This window comes from Hyaena hyaena, unplaced genomic scaffold (genome assembly GCF_003009895.1).
Source record: "Hyaena hyaena isolate Hyena2069 unplaced genomic scaffold, ASM300989v1 scaffold_30, whole genome shotgun sequence".
Lineage (NCBI taxonomy): Eukaryota > Metazoa > Chordata > Mammalia > Carnivora > Hyaenidae > Hyaena > Hyaena hyaena.
In genome coordinates this window covers 1,145,651-1,160,715 of record NW_024080662.1, presented here as the reverse complement: position 1 = coordinate 1,160,715, position 15,065 = coordinate 1,145,651, and the positions used below count along the sequence as shown (strand labels likewise).

At 44.5% G+C, this 15,065-nt stretch overlaps 1 protein-coding gene across 7 annotated transcripts in view; it reads left to right on the top strand.

Annotated features, from left to right (window-relative positions):
- DAG1 (dystroglycan 1) overlaps positions 1-15,065 on the top strand; it is a 70,161-nt gene that overhangs the window by 27,643 nt on the left and 27,453 nt on the right. Inside the window, exon 1 of one of the 7 annotated variants that reach the window (XM_039228141.1) lies at positions 2,475-2,675. The exons of 4 other annotated variants lie outside the window; for them this stretch is intronic. The gene's annotated coding sequence lies outside the window, so the exon portion shown is untranslated. Of the gene's footprint in view, positions 1-2,474; positions 2,676-8,578; positions 8,612-8,700; positions 8,804-15,065 lie in introns of those variants that run through there. 2 more of the 7 variants (XM_039228139.1, XM_039228142.1) reach the window with 2 other exon arrangements.

Genomic DNA, 15,065 nt, shown 5'->3' with positions numbered 1-15,065 from the left:
TAATTGATAGGGAAATTATTAGAACCATTAAATTGATCTCTAAAGAGGAAGGATATACCTGGATGTTGATACCAGAGACCCTAAAATCCAGCTCCCCAGGCAGTGCCTATGACTGTTGTTAGAGCTCTGAAGTGATGGTGCAGTGTCTCTTGAGGTGATAGAGCACACGTACCCTGTGTTTCATGTGATCTTTGACATAATTCCCCCCCAGGCAGGTACCTGTGTCATGGGAAGACATGGGTTTGACCTGTGTCCTCCCTATGCCATCATTAGACTATGTGGGCAAATCAGATCTGAGAATTTAATGAGGACTGAGTTTGGCAGGTTTACCAAGGAAATAGCATTTAGGAGTCTAGGAGGTGGAGGGTGAGAGGGAGCTAGGCAAAATTCCACTAAGCAAACACTTATCAGTACTTCTTTTTGTGCCAGGCAGTCATGGTAGGCCTGATCCACAGGCAGCTGTCATGAGCTGCCTGGAATGCTAGAGCCATGTGATGGCAGTTGTAGCTTGGGCAAGTTAATCTGATGAACTAGGCCTTGGGTGCTGGCACTGCCTCTTACTGGCTGTGGATTTCCATTTTTTTCATGTCATAAAGGAGACCTTAGCTGTTCATTAGGGTCGCTGTGAGGATTCAAGGTCACATGTCAGTCTTCAGGTGTTGCAGCATCTGGAACACAGTACTCTTCATTATGGCAGGTGAGTGTAGGGTAAACCATAGTAATTAGAAGAGGCAGTCTTTATAGAGTGCTCCATCTGTACAGGCACTGGGCTGAAGACCTCATGTATCACCTTCAGTTCATCCTGACTGGCAGGTCAGTGACAGCATGGTCCCCATTTCACTGTTGAGAAAACAAGCCTAGGCAGCACCTGGTGGTCAGGTTCAGGTCTTGGGCTCATGCCACAGAATCAGAGTGGAGCCAGACACTGCTGCAGCCTCTGAGAGCTGGAGGAAGACTGAGGTCATGGAGAGTGGAGAGAGAACAACTGCAGTACCACTCCTGGGTGTTCAGTGTGGTGCTAGGGCTGCCTCTGAGCAGCATTGATTTGTGAGGGGGCCAGGACATGTGGGAGAAACTTTTTAGAGGGTCTAGAATTGTGGGTCTGAGGCCCCCGTGAGAATTTCAGTATTAGAGTCCTTGCCCTGGTCAGGATTGTTCAGAAGTGGTGGGTTGAGGGTAAGTTCCTACATTTTCACGTCCTCTTCCTCAGCTGCAGCAGTTTCCAGTTCCTTCCGTATCTTGTGGTTTGGGCCCCAAATCATACTGTCCACCTCCTCTGTTCTTATTTCAGAGCTGCTATGTCTTTAGAGCAAGGTTTGCAGTTGGTTGGAATCTATACCCCTAGTCAGTGACATCAGAATATTTGGGGTTGGACCCAAGCATCAGTTTTCTAAATCCTCTGGCCAGGTGATTTTAGTGTGCAACCAAAGTCTAGAGCCACTGCCCCCAAGCTTAGCAGAGCTTGTATCCTCGGTTGAAGTAAGAAACTTAGCCTGTCTCATGGAATGGAACTGGGCATTCAGGGGGTATTGATAAACCTGCCTGTTAGATGGATCAAAGCTCATTTGAGGAAGATGGTTACTGAGGAAGCCAGCTTCAGTTGGCTTTGGGTGGCCAGTGTGTTAAAAAGGTATGTCTTCTGCTCCCCTCTTCCTGAGAAGTCTCATGCTTGACACTGGAAATGTCTAGCTATTTTTGAAGTGATAAAGCAAAGGAAAAGAATGAACTTTGGTGTAGTGCCACATTTGAGGTAAAATTGATTTGTGTTTGTTGAACACCCGTCTCATTGAAGGGGTGGGTGGCATGCTGTGGGTGTAAGCGGTCCAGGTTGAGTGGAGCACAGTTGTGCTGTTGGAACACTTGTGGCTCTGTGTTCAGGAGCATGTGCTGTGGAGTGTACTCATCGTTAAATGAGTGGAAGGGATTGGACACGCTTGGATGGGAGAAAAAGCACTCCTGGAGTGGTGAAAGAAGGATAGTCCTTGGGAGAAGAAGACTTGGAATTCAGTCCTGAAGATAAGTAGAGAACCGGAAGGTTCAGTAGACACCTCAGCACAGAGGTCAGATATGAGCCAGGAATCTTGGACAAGACATTAGCCAAAGCTAGTGGTGGCGGGTGTGAAGAGATGACAAGTGAGGCAGGAGGGACCCAGGAGGTGGGAAGGAGGTAAGGATCTAGTGCACACACACTCAGATCTTTGACCTGTTTTTGAACTTGACTGGAAGGATTGGTCTTGACTCATATCATTGGATGGTGACAGTGAGCCCATCTCCCAGGGAAGGCTGAGTGAAAACAAGTGTCTCTTGGATCCTCCTGTCCTTTTGCTTCCCGGTTTCTTGGAAGGACTGACTGGTCTAGGAAGTAGAGGCCATACTCTGAGGCCTTGGCTTTTCTTGATTGGTGCTGACCTACATTCTCCTCCACCCTGGTCAGACCTTGCTGTTTGTTTACCACTGAACCAGTCTGAGCTCAGGCCCAGGTAAATTAGGCCCTGTATTGTTTTCCAGTGGACACTCAATCTAGTGGGGCAAATTTTTATTAGGAAAAAAGAGAGGCTTATATAATTTTATTTGAGACTTTAATCTTCTAAGAGCAAGCATTTGAATTTTATGTTGTTCTTTATGGAGAGATTGAAACACGAATGGAGTTGGAATTAAAGAGCAGATGGGGGAAGGTAAGACAGTATCTGATACTGAGTAGATGGTCAAAATTTGTTGAATAAAAATTATCAAGAACATATAATTTGTATCATGTATTTTCTTACTAGAGCAAGGTGCTTATGGAGAAAGAAAAGTAATTACTGCAGAAGTGAACAGTATTGTTTCTGTGATATTTATCCTTTGTTTTTCATCTAAAGAGCAAAGCAAATACCAGGTATCATTATTTAATTTGCCACTTGCTCAAGTTGTATCTGTCCATGCTGTTGACTGTTGTTGATGTTATTTCATTCTTTATTTGACTAAAAACAAGGTTTCTTTTTTTTTTTTTTTTTTTAATGTTTTATTTACTTCTAGGAGAGACAGAGAGAGAGACAGCGTGAGCAGGGGAGGGTCAGAGAGAGAGGGAGTCACAGACTGAAACAGGCTCCAGGCTCTGAGCTGGCAGTCAGCACAGAGCCCGACGCGGGGCTCGAACCCACGAACCGCGAGATCATGACCTGAGCGAAAGTCGGACGCTTAACCGCCTAAGCCACCCAGGCGCCCCTAAAAACAAGGTTTCTGAGAACAGACTTAGAAAAAAAAAATTTTTTAAAATCCTGTTTGGCCAAAAAATTTGCAGTTGCTCCATTGCACCAACTGTCTGGGACCTCTGATAGTCACTGACCTCTTGCCTGTCCCATACACAGAGGGCAGTCACACCTCAGGTTCCGTTGGGCAGGACCACTGCTTTCCTATTGAGGCATTGATGAAGTTAGAACATGTTTACTCTCTTACAGAATGTTTCGGAAATGTTTTTTTTAAAAGCCTATCGTGTCCAAGGGTGCCTGGGTGGCACAGTTGGTGAAGTATCCGACTCCATCTCAGCTCAGGTATTGATCTCAGTCGTGAGTTCAAGCCCCACATTGGGCTCTATATTGGGTGTGGAACCTACTTAAAAAAAAAAGGGCACCTGATTGGGTCAGAGGAGTGTGACTCATGATTTCAGGGTCATGAGTTCAAATCCCACATTGGTTATAGAGATTACTTAAAATTAAATCTAAAAAACAAACAAACAAAAGCCTGCCGAATCCAGGCTTACAAGTGCTGTACACTGACCATTTGCAGGTCTTGGTACCCAGTCGCTACACTCAGTGCTGTGGAGTTATCTAGCAAGCATGAGCCACGGGGAAGTAACCAGTACCAGACGTGTGCACACTGGTCCTTTGTGAGGCGCTTGCTGAGTTGTGGAGGTTGAACCTTGTCTCTTCCTTGGCCCCATGTCAGTGACAAATTTAGTATTTACTAGTCTGTAAAAGGAAATGATAGCCAAGATCCCTGGATGCATTACAAGTAATCCAAAAAATGGATTTGCAAAATAATAGTAATAATAATATTAAAGGGATTTGCAGACTTTAAATTAGCCTTCTGTGAATTATCTATAGTTGTTTACTTTATAGGGTGGACCTTCCCAGAAGCTGCTGCCTCGGTTTGCAGCTTTACCAACCCTTGGGGTTTGAGAGGTGGAAACTCTGTTGTTAAGAGCATGCTGGGTGACTTCCTGCATCTTAGCCTTTGTGCATGTAGAGAGCTTGAGTGGCTTTTTGAGGTGTCTGTGGATTATGAGAGCTTTATTATATAAAAAGAAAATAAAACAGAACTCTAACTCTCTAGATAAATAAACTGTTAACTGGTGAATTTGCTATATTTTTATTTCTTTGTTCCAAGGAAATGTGGATTTTCCTGTAAGCATTTGTTGAACATAGCAGTTTATGATCTAAGGCTAGCAGAGGACTGGAGGGCTGCTCTTTCTCCTTTGGGATGAAAATCATCTCTAAGGAACCTGTGGCATTCTGAGGGCAGTTTGATGGGTGGAACCCTTACTTGGGTTGTAACAGTCAGCAAAATCCAGAAGGGTTCCTACAGAGGGATTTGACAGGGGCAGGGAGGCTAAGGTTTTTGTGGTCTTTTTCTCAACCAGGTTAAGAAATGTCTCAAGGCCGGCTGGTCTATTGCCTCAGGATGAACAGCTTGGCAGAGGTGTGGGGGGCACTCTCCCTGCTCCCTGTTTTATCTCTGCATCTCCCACTCCCCCATATAGAAATCTTATCAAGAGATAACTAGGTGGAGGGACAAATCCTGTTTTATCAATCAAGCTGTGCAGGGCAGCTTAGTCTGAGGAGATAGAATCACAGCTCTGTCTAGTTTACTCCTACTCTCTCCCTTCCTGGTCTTTCCTCTTACTGCCCAAGCGAGTGTTGTTTGTTTGTTTGTTGTTGTTTTTCCTCCTGACCAAGTAAATTCTGAGCATGTAAGGCAGTGGCAGTCTCCATAGGGCTCTTTGAAGGGCCAGCCTGGTAGTAGGGCTATGTTGTCGTGAAATCCCTGACAGTGTCCTCTTGATCCCTGCATGAAAGAAATACAAAGAGGCGGTTCCTGACTCTTAATTAGGTCCATTCCAAGACCACAGAACTTTTGGTTTAGGATTCGTTGGCCTGGTGTACAATGAGAAGACAGAAGATAAATTTTCTGCTTACAAGTGAGGTCTTTTTCCAGTCCAGATAACTACGTAGAGCCCAGAAAGGGTAGGATGCTTGTGTGTTCACTTTATAAATATTTGTTTATTTATTAAGTTTATTTATTTTGAGAGAGAGAGACAGTGTGAGCACAGGAGGGGCAGAGAGAGGGAGAGAATCCCAAGCAGGGTCTGTGCTGATAGCACAGAACCCAGTGTGGGACTGGAACTGAACAAACTGCAAGATCATGACCTGAGCCAAAATCAAGAGTTGGATGCTTAACTGACTGAGTCACCCAGGCATCCCTTATTTATTTATTTTTAAAGTCATCTCTGTGCCCAACATGGGGCTTCCAACTCATTACCCCAAGATCGAGAGTCTCATGCTTTTCCATCTGAGCCAGCCAGGCACCCCTGTATGTGTTCACTTTAGAAGTGAAACCAGTTGAAGATTCATGGGAAATAAAGATAAAACATCTGAAAAATAAAGCTGTGAGCTGGTGGGATCTCTCTCTTCCAGGGCTGTGGGAATCCATCTGTGCCTGATAATGGCCCAGTGTGGAAATTAAGGAGGTCCCGGCTATGGAAGAAGAAAGTACCTTTCATGCATCAGGACATTCTGGCCACCACTGAAAAGTGCTTTGTAGTTGTTACTTTCTCCCCACACCTTGGGAATATGTAAAGTATAGCTTCACCTTTTTGATAAGATGGGAGATCTCTGGCATTTGTCCTTCCCTTATCCCTTTTTGCTTTCAATTTTTAATCCTGAGGTTCTAAAATACAGGAATTAATTTTCAAATAATGACTACTGAGTAAAAGTGCACTTTTTCCTTTGTGCTAAGGGAATGATCAGAGTCTGTAAAAAGAGGAGGTAGAGACCTCGGGAGGTGAGGACAAGGGCATCGTCAAGGATTTCTTTAATTGTGCTAGCCTGGGTGTAAATTCACTGTGGCATATGGCAGCTGGGGATCACCCGGAGCTCCGAGGAAGAGGCAAGCACTTGGGAGTAACAGGTTTTCTCCATCGTACCTGGTGTGGATGTGCCTGAACTAGACACATTCTCTAAATGTAAGGAGAAAGGAGATATAGATTCTCTGAATCTCCTGGAAGAGCAACCCAAGCATCCTCTTCTGGGAGAGACTAGCAATGCAGGGGCTCACAGGGCTTGGCCCAGTTTTGCCTTCACCGGTTTACTGGGAGCTGGTGCTCTTAGGTACCACCCTGGGCAAGCCTGATTGCAAGGTCAGTGTGTCAGACGTCCCTGTCCTGCTCCGCATTGGCCTTGCCTCACTCCCTGATGGGAGAGTAGCCGTGGTTTCGCGGAGCGGGTTTCCAAGAGTCTGCAAGGCCATCTTTTGACCGTTTTCTTGTAGCCTTCAGAAGCACACCTCTAAAACCTACCAGAGAAGTTTGTAATGATTTAGATTTTGTAGCTGTTGCAAGGCTGAGGTGGGTAGAAAAGCCAATTAGAGCCATATGTGGGAGGGAAGGAATTCAGCTAGCAAGAAAGCCTGAGCAAACGGAGTGGGTGCTAGTTGTGTCTTGTCCTTTTATAAACAAGGTTTGTTGGTCTGGAGTTTCTGGCATGGTTGAAATATTCTTGATGGTTGAGTCTAAAGAATGTGGCCCAAAACAAGAATGTAGCCAAAGCAGGTCACAACTTTAAACACTGAAGGTTGAAGTATTTGCCTAGATAAAGACTTGGTGCAATAGCAACCATACAGGGTGGGTGCAAGAACTCCCATTCACCAGGGCGAGGACACCCCTCTTTGGCACCTGTATTGTGAGGAGACTGCTGGCAGGGCCAAGGGCTGTGGTAAGGGGGGACCTGAGTAGGGAGCTGGGAATGGCTGGGACCACTCTGGTATTTCATCTCACTCCTCTGTTTTGGAGTCTGATTAGCCAGTTAGGTCAGGAAGACTAGTAGTCAGCACACTTTTTCTCAACTTAATTCATGAAGTCAGATTAGCATATTAGTTGTGAGCTATGGCACTTACGTGTAATCTTGTGTTGTATAATAGGGGAAAAATCGGAAAACTCACTTTTTCAACTTCAGAGTGTGAAATCAGGTGATGACTGCTTTTGTGCTTGGTGTGTCATTTCAGGGATTTAATGGAAACCATTTCCCTGTACTCTGATGTCTGCCAATGCCTGTTTGTTTGGTGCTAGGCATCTACTATGAGAGAGGGCAGCAGAGGATGTGCTGCCGAGACCCCGGCAGTGATCCCATCTTCTGCCTCCTTTGCTCTCTGGGCAGCCCTCGGCATCCAGCCTGTCCCCATAGCTAGTTCCATTCTACCTTTGTGCTGAAATGGGGAGGGGTATGGATAGCCAGGGGAAGTTTGGGGAGTCAGAAGGAAACTTTTTAGTTTCCAGTAAGCACCTACTTGATGTTTGTAAATTTGCCTATTTATAATACATAAGCATTTAGTTTTATTAGCTCTTGTTTTATGACTTAGTAATGTATGTAAATCTTAATTGAATATTTTTCTATGAAATTTGGAAGGCTGTATGCACAGCAAATGAAGCTTCACACCTAGCACAGGGTAGGTAGTCGGTAAATATGCGCTGAAGTGTAATTATTGTTGGGCTGTCTTGAGATAATTGTAATTTGCTTTAATTGGGTTCTTGGATTCCACACGGGTATGCGGATGTGGTAATTCATTCTCACTTGGATTCTGCTGAGTCTGGCTGTCCACCGCTCGCATTTATTTACTCCCCACCTCCCAGTCCAGCTGCTGCAGCCAGATGGTCTGTCTTTGGGCTCAGTTTACCCTTTTCTGTCCTCGGTGCCCTACCTGGGCATCAGTGATTAAGACTGGACCTCAGCCTCATAAGTGTTTTTTCTGAAGTCTAATTGGTATGACTCTGAATAATGTTTTTAAAAAATTTATAATTGTGGTAAGAATACATAAAATTTACCACCTTACCCATTAAAGCTTTTTTAAAAAAGTTTATTTATTTATTTTGAGAGAGAGAGGGAGTGTGCATGTGCCTGCAAACAGGGGAGGGGTAGAGAGAGAGGGAGAGAGAGACTCTGGAGCAGGCTCTGCCATGCTGTCAGCATGAAGCCCAACATGGATCTTGATCCCACGAACCATGAGATCATGACCTGAGCCGAAATCAAGAGTCGGACTCTTAACCAGCTGAGCCGCCTAGGCACCCCATTAAAGTACTTTTTAATTGTGGTAAAAAACATCTAACAGAATTTACCATCTTAACCATTGTTAAGTGTGCAATTCAATGGTGAGTAATGTTTAACAGCAAGTGCCATACTGAGATCAGTAGAGTGTAGAATGAACTGTTTTCTCAGTGAGTTTTGTCGCAGAAGTTGTAAAAAATTGACCCAGATGAAAAACCACAGTCCGGTGGAAAATGGCCTGCAGCCCTGGGTTTTTGAACCTTGTCCTTCTTTTCTTCCTCTAGGTCATGTTTGTACCTGAGTGAGTTTGTACCCAGGTATTAAACCTTCGCTTCCTTCCTGCCTTTGTTGAAAAAACCAAACCACCATCAGCAGAAACCATTGCCCTTCCTGTACCTCTGCTTTTGGTATCTGTGATATGTGAGAATTTGCAAGAGTTTTCCACATGAGAAAAGTGTCGAAACAGCTTTTCTGATAGGTGATTGTATAGTGTTTGCTTTTCAGAGGTGGTAAGTTTTTTCTCCCACGTATTTTTACTTGAAGTCTCTTGCTGTGTGTGTAACCCTAGACTCCTTTGGTGGGTTCTCCAGCTTGCTGATGGTGTCTCTCTGGGGCTGCCCCCACACTTCCAGTGATATTCCCATAGCGCACAGGCCAGGCAGGAACTTGCCTCATGTTAGGGAATCCTCCTCTCTGCTTCTGGAGCTGTGAGTGCTTCTGAGGTGACACCTTGAATCTTCACCAGTGACTTGGTTCAACACCTTCTTCATCTGGTGCCAAGGACTGAAAAAGGCCCATTTTAACTGAAAGCAGAGAAAGCTGCCTGTCTTTGGTATTTGGAGCCCGAATAAACAATTACTTCACACTATTGTTTTCCACTGTGTGGAGTACATCCTGTTGGCCATCAGTTTGAGCAGTTAAAAAAATTTTTTTTTAATGTTTATTTATTTTTGAGAGAGAGAAACAGAGCATGAGTTGGGGAGGGGTACAGGAAGAGGGAGACATAGAATCCTAATCAGGCTCCAGGCTCCCAGCTGTCAGCACAGAGCCCGACGCAGGGCTTGAATCCACGAACCCACGAACCCACGAGCCATGAGATCATGACCTGAGCTGAAGTCAGATGCTTAACTGACTGAGCCACCCAGGCGCCCTTTGCTTTGAGCAGCTTTAAACTGGTTAACCCTGTAGAATTTTTTATTAACATTAGACTGACTCTTGACATTTATTTATTTTTTATTAAAAATTTTTTTAATGTTTTATTTATTTTTGAGAGAGAGAGAGAGACAGTGCAAGGCAAGGAGGGTCAGAGAAATGGAGACACAGAATCTGAAGAGAGGCTCCAGGCTCTGAGCTAGCTGTCAGCACAGAGCCTGATGCGGGGCTTGAACCCCTGTATTGCAAGATCATGACCTGAGCCAAAGTTGGACACTTAACTGACTGAGCCACCCAGGTGCCCCAACATTTGACATTTTATTTTAATTTCTGAGTATCAGAACCCTAAAGTAGTTGTTTCAGTTAAGTTTTTGCTTTTGGCATTTTCAAAACCATTTGAAGTAGGGACTTGGAATTTTATTTTCTCGGTTTGGTTTAAAAAGAGTCTCATTTTCCTTACATGTTTTATTTATTTATTTGAGAGTGTGCAAATGGAGGAAAGGGTCAGAGGGAGAGTGAGAATATTTTTTTTTTTTTAGTTTATTCATTCATTTTGAGAGAGAGATCCAGCAGGAGTGGGGCTGAGAGAGAGGGGGACAGAGGATCCAAAGCAGGCTTCATGCTGACAGCAGGGAGCCCAAGATGGGGCTCGAACCTATGAACCACGAGATCATGACCTCAGCTGAAGTCAGATGCTCAACTGACTGCACCACCCAGGCACCCCAAGAGAATCTTAAGCAGGCCCCATGCTCAGTGTGGAGCTCATCGTGGGGCACGATCCCACAACCTGGGGATCATGACCTGAGCCAAAATCACGAGTCAGATGCTCAACTAACTGAGCCACCTCTCCTTAACTGTTTTAATTACTATGGTGAAAAGAAGCAGTTTGAGAGTTTAAGTACTATTTTTAGGTAACCTAGCTATTGGAAAGTAGTGGTTCCTGGGAGCAGTGGGGTGGGCTGCCTCGGCTTCAGCCTAATTTTGTGTAGTTAATAATGGGTTGAACCTCACAACTTTTCCTTCATTCTTAGAAAGCAGAAATTACTAGGGAGCTGTTCTTTCAGAATTTTAGTTAAGATATCTTAGTTTCATTTTCTGTGGGCTTCTTTGCATATGAGGAAACATTTAAGTTTACTGTGGATTGAGTTGGTGCCACATATGCATTTTTTCCTGTATTTACTGAGTGGAAAGCATTTACTGACTGAGCTTCCTGTGTGCATAGGGCACTTATCAGCTCTGGGGAGGCAGCTTTAGCAGAAAAGAGTTGCTTCTTTCCTGGAGCTGGGCTTCCAGTGGAATCTTCTAGTTCCCAGGGACCCAAGACTGGACAGAGGGTCCAAGGGCTTGTTCCTCATGGGCATATGTCCTTCCCTGTCCCACCCTTACACAAGGCATGTGCTTTAGTCATATACAGATAGGGGTTAGTTAGGGAAGGTTAGTTAGGGGTTAGTTAGGGAAGGGCTGGAAGGATTCTCTCCTGCTGAACTTGGCCCTTGGAAGCTTGGGGTTCTTACCCATCACTGTATAATGCTTTTGATTCTCTGGTTATGTCCCTGCTGACTGATTTGGTAAACTTAAAATATACTTGCTTCCAGGACAGATATTATGTATTTTGATATGCAAAGGACAACACCTTTTAGGCATTGCTGAAAACTTAACTTTTTATTTCTGCGCATCACTGGAGAGTCCCTAAGGTCACATTTGGGAGAAGGGAAAAATTGGCATGGCCATTGGGAGATGCAGGGGATTATCAGCGCCAACCCCAACTAGATTTGATTCTCTGAGTGAGGGCACTTATCTAACATGGGTCTCAGGGTCTGGGGCCTTTCACTGTTGGGGACCCATGCCCCAGGAGTCTGGGGAGGTCCCCTGCTCAGATATTCTTCCTTTACCCCATAACAAGCTCAGTGGTGCTATTTGGTACTGAACGTTCACCTGGCCCCGGGAAGGGTGGGATGGGTACCTGGGGTACCATGAGGCTCTCTTCTCTGGTGCTTGCGGGCAGGAGCATAGGCTTTTACCAAGAAAGGAGGGAGAGCAGCCTCAGTGGCTGCTCTGGGATAACAGTGTCGCAAAGGGCTGTGCTATGTCCAGACTTTGTAAGCTATAACACTTTTAAGGTTTTTCTGCTCCCTGGGGTGAAATGTCTGGGATTAAGGGATGGAACTGCCTGGGAGCTATGCCCATTTTTCACACTGTATATTATGGCTGTTGAGCATGTGTTCAGAGAGCCAGGGGCTTCACCAACCTCTAGAAAGGTCCCTCTTCACAGAGTTGTATTTCATTGGGTCTAGGGCAGCACTGAGCTCGCCTTAGTGGCAGGCACTGCACTGGGTACTGGAATAGAGGAATGAGTTACCCATTCCCACTACCCATTTTTCAGTAGGGGATCTTCACTAGCTTCTGTTAGCCAGAAGGTTGTGAGTTCAGCTGAGACATACATATTCTTGGGCTGCCCTGAACACTTCCTCATGTTCTAGAGAGTATAATGTGAGTGCATGTATGCAGTATTAAAACGAGTGGCTGTGTCAGGAAGACTGGGTGATTCTACCTGTAGTCTTTCTCTAGCTCCAGAGAACCCTCTCCATATTTTGGCCACAGGCTCTGTGTGACCATGGTTGAATGTTACCTCTCTGAAAAAAATGAAGAGGGGGATCTCTGGAGTGCCCCCATTTCTGAATGATCAAGTGTGTGAGTAAGAGACTATGTAAAGACCTTCCAGTGGGATGTCCTAGTTTGGGTGTTTGAATGCAGCCTGCCAAGTTCCTAGCACGGGGGGATGTGACCCTTGCTTATAGGAAGCCAGCATCAGAAAGACACAAGGCTGCTTTTTGCCAAGTTTGAAAAAGATCTTTTTTCCCCAGAGCATGGAAAACCAACATACAGCCTTTGGAGTTGTGCCCTGGACATTGCCTGCTTGCTAAATGCAGAGGCACTTAGTCATACCCATGAAACAGATACTTCGCGTCATCATGTGTCCGCAGATAGCAGACTGAGCTTATGTTCTGGGTAGGACAGGGTGTGTCTCGTTCTGTTGCTGTTTTCAAATAAGCTGAGAATTTTTAAAGGAAGAATCAGATTAGAAAAGTAAAAGATCAACTGGATGTAAAGAAGTAGACAAATAAGTAAATTAAAGAGTAAAGAGATAGGAAGAAGCTAAAAAACCATTCTTGTAGCCTCCCCATTCATTCATTAGGTGTGTGTCTGGAACTGTGTGTGCTTAGCATAGGTCAGTGATTGTGACAAATGTGTCCCTGCCCCTCCACATATTACAGTCTTGTAGGGTGTTGGTTGAGCTGGGCCATTCACTGAGTAACAGTTAGAATGTGTAATAAAGGCCATTGAGAGAAGCACTATGCAACAGTAAACTCTAAAGTTACAATTTAAAATAGTATAAAACAAAAGACTTAGAAAATTTTTAGAGTGATAAAATAAGCTATAAAAGGGGTATGGAGGCACAGACAGTTAAGAAACTGGGAGACACAAAAACACAGAAAAGAATTCAAAGACAAACCTTTAACTTGGGGCACTTGATAGGGATCTGAGCAGAAGACCTCTACCCCGAGTATGGTGAACCTGGGTGTGGAGGAGTCAACAGTGTTTCCTTTGCCTTTCCTGGTAGAGGACCCTGCAGCAGTCACTGGGAGTTAAGTGGTTTTTGGAGCTGATGCCCACAGGACCCCAGCTTCTAAGTCCCTGGTCTTTTGGTGTCACCTTGAAGAAGTGTGGCATCTAGTGGTAGCTGGGAGGAGAAGTCCCTATTAAGGAATGGGTCTGAAATCCTGTGAGAGCTCCCTGGTTACCTGTGGCCTTGGGATAGAACAAAGTAGTGGAAATAGGAAGGAGGACAGTGTTATACCTATTATTTATCTAGCACTGATGAGAGGGTGGGATCATGCCAAGTGATAAGACCTCTTCATTAATTTTCTAAGGTAGGTGAATTTCAAATCCTTTTTCATACCTTTGCAGAGCAGCTCCATGTGTTTTTCTGAGCTTTGAGGGAGCAAGTGATGTCTTAGAAACTAGGGATGTGTACACCTGAGTGACATGGACACCAGGAATTAGAGGTGGACAGTGATGAGGTTGAGACAGGGTAGTAGCCTCAAAGGCTGCAATCTTGATGCCATTCAGAATATGCCAGACACATGAATGAGGACAGGGCTTTTGAGCCCTGAGAAGGTGATGAAGAAGACACAAAGAGGTGAAATAGAGCAGGAGTGCTGACTGTTTTAGGATTTTTATTAGTTTGAAATGATACTCAGCCAACCTTTACCTTCACATGTTGTTGGTTTTTTAAAAAAAAATTTAACGTTTATTCATTTTTTGAGAGAACGTGAGTAGAGGGAGGTGCAGAGAGAGGGGGAGACACAGACTCCAAAGCAGGCTCCAGGCTCCAAACTGACCTCACAGAGCCCGATGTGAGGCTCAAACTCACGGACCGTGAAATCATGACCTGAGCTGAAGTCAGATGCTCAACCGACTGAGCCACCCAAGTGCCCCACCTTCACATGTTTTTTAAGTCCTCAGCAAAGAACATAGATTAACGTTATACATAACCTAAGTATATCTGCCACTGAGCTTTATTATATCGTAATGTTCTGTTGTATTTTTTTTAATGTTTATTTTTGAGAGAGAGAGAGAGAGAGAGAATGTGTGCAAGTTGGGGAGGGGCAGAGAGAGAGGGAGACTGAGGATCCAAGGCAGGCTTGTTCAAACTTATGAACTGATCATGATCATAGCTTGAGCCGAAGTTGGACACTTGACTAGCTGAGCCACCCAGGTGTCCCTCTATTTTATTTTTTTGTAAGATCCTATTTTAGGAAGTAAAGCAGTTGTAAATTTGGAGACCCTTGTAAACCCCTTCTTTTCCCTTAGCTTTCTTTTCCTGTTGTGACCATGGTTCTGAACTTGGCATTGAAGATCATGCACATGATTTTATTTATTACATACATATGAATCTATAAACTATATATAAACATTTTACATAAACGGATCTACATCTTTATGCAATGGGCATTTTCCGCTAAACATTTTTTGAGATTTATCAATTTTGATTCTTAAAATTTTAGTTCATTAAAAAAATTTTTTTTTAATGTTTTATTTCTGAGAGAGAGAGAGAGAGAGAGACAGCATGAGCAGGGGAGGGTCAGAGAGAAAGGGAGACACAGAATCCGAAGACAGGCTCCAGGCTCTGAGCTAGCTGTCAGCACAGAGCCCTACGTGGGGCTTAAACCCTCAAACTGCGAGATCATGATCTGACCGAAGTCAGACACTTAACCGACTGAGCCACCCAGGTACCCTAGTCCTTCTAACTTTCTTTATGGTGTCCTTTACTATATAGAAATTTAAAATTCAAAAAAGAAATTTTAATATTCTAGCTTTTGGTTCTTTAAAATTTTTTAATGTTTTTTTTTTTATTTATTTCTAGGAGAGAGAGACAGCGTGAGCAGGGGAGGGTGAAAGAGAGAGGGAGTCACAGACTGAAACAGGCTCCAGGCTCCGAGCTGGCAGTCAGCACAGGGCCCGACGCGGGGCTCGAACCCACGAACCGCGAGATCATGACCTAAGCGAAAGTCGGACGCTTAACCGACTAAGCCACCCAGGCGCCCCAGTTCTTTA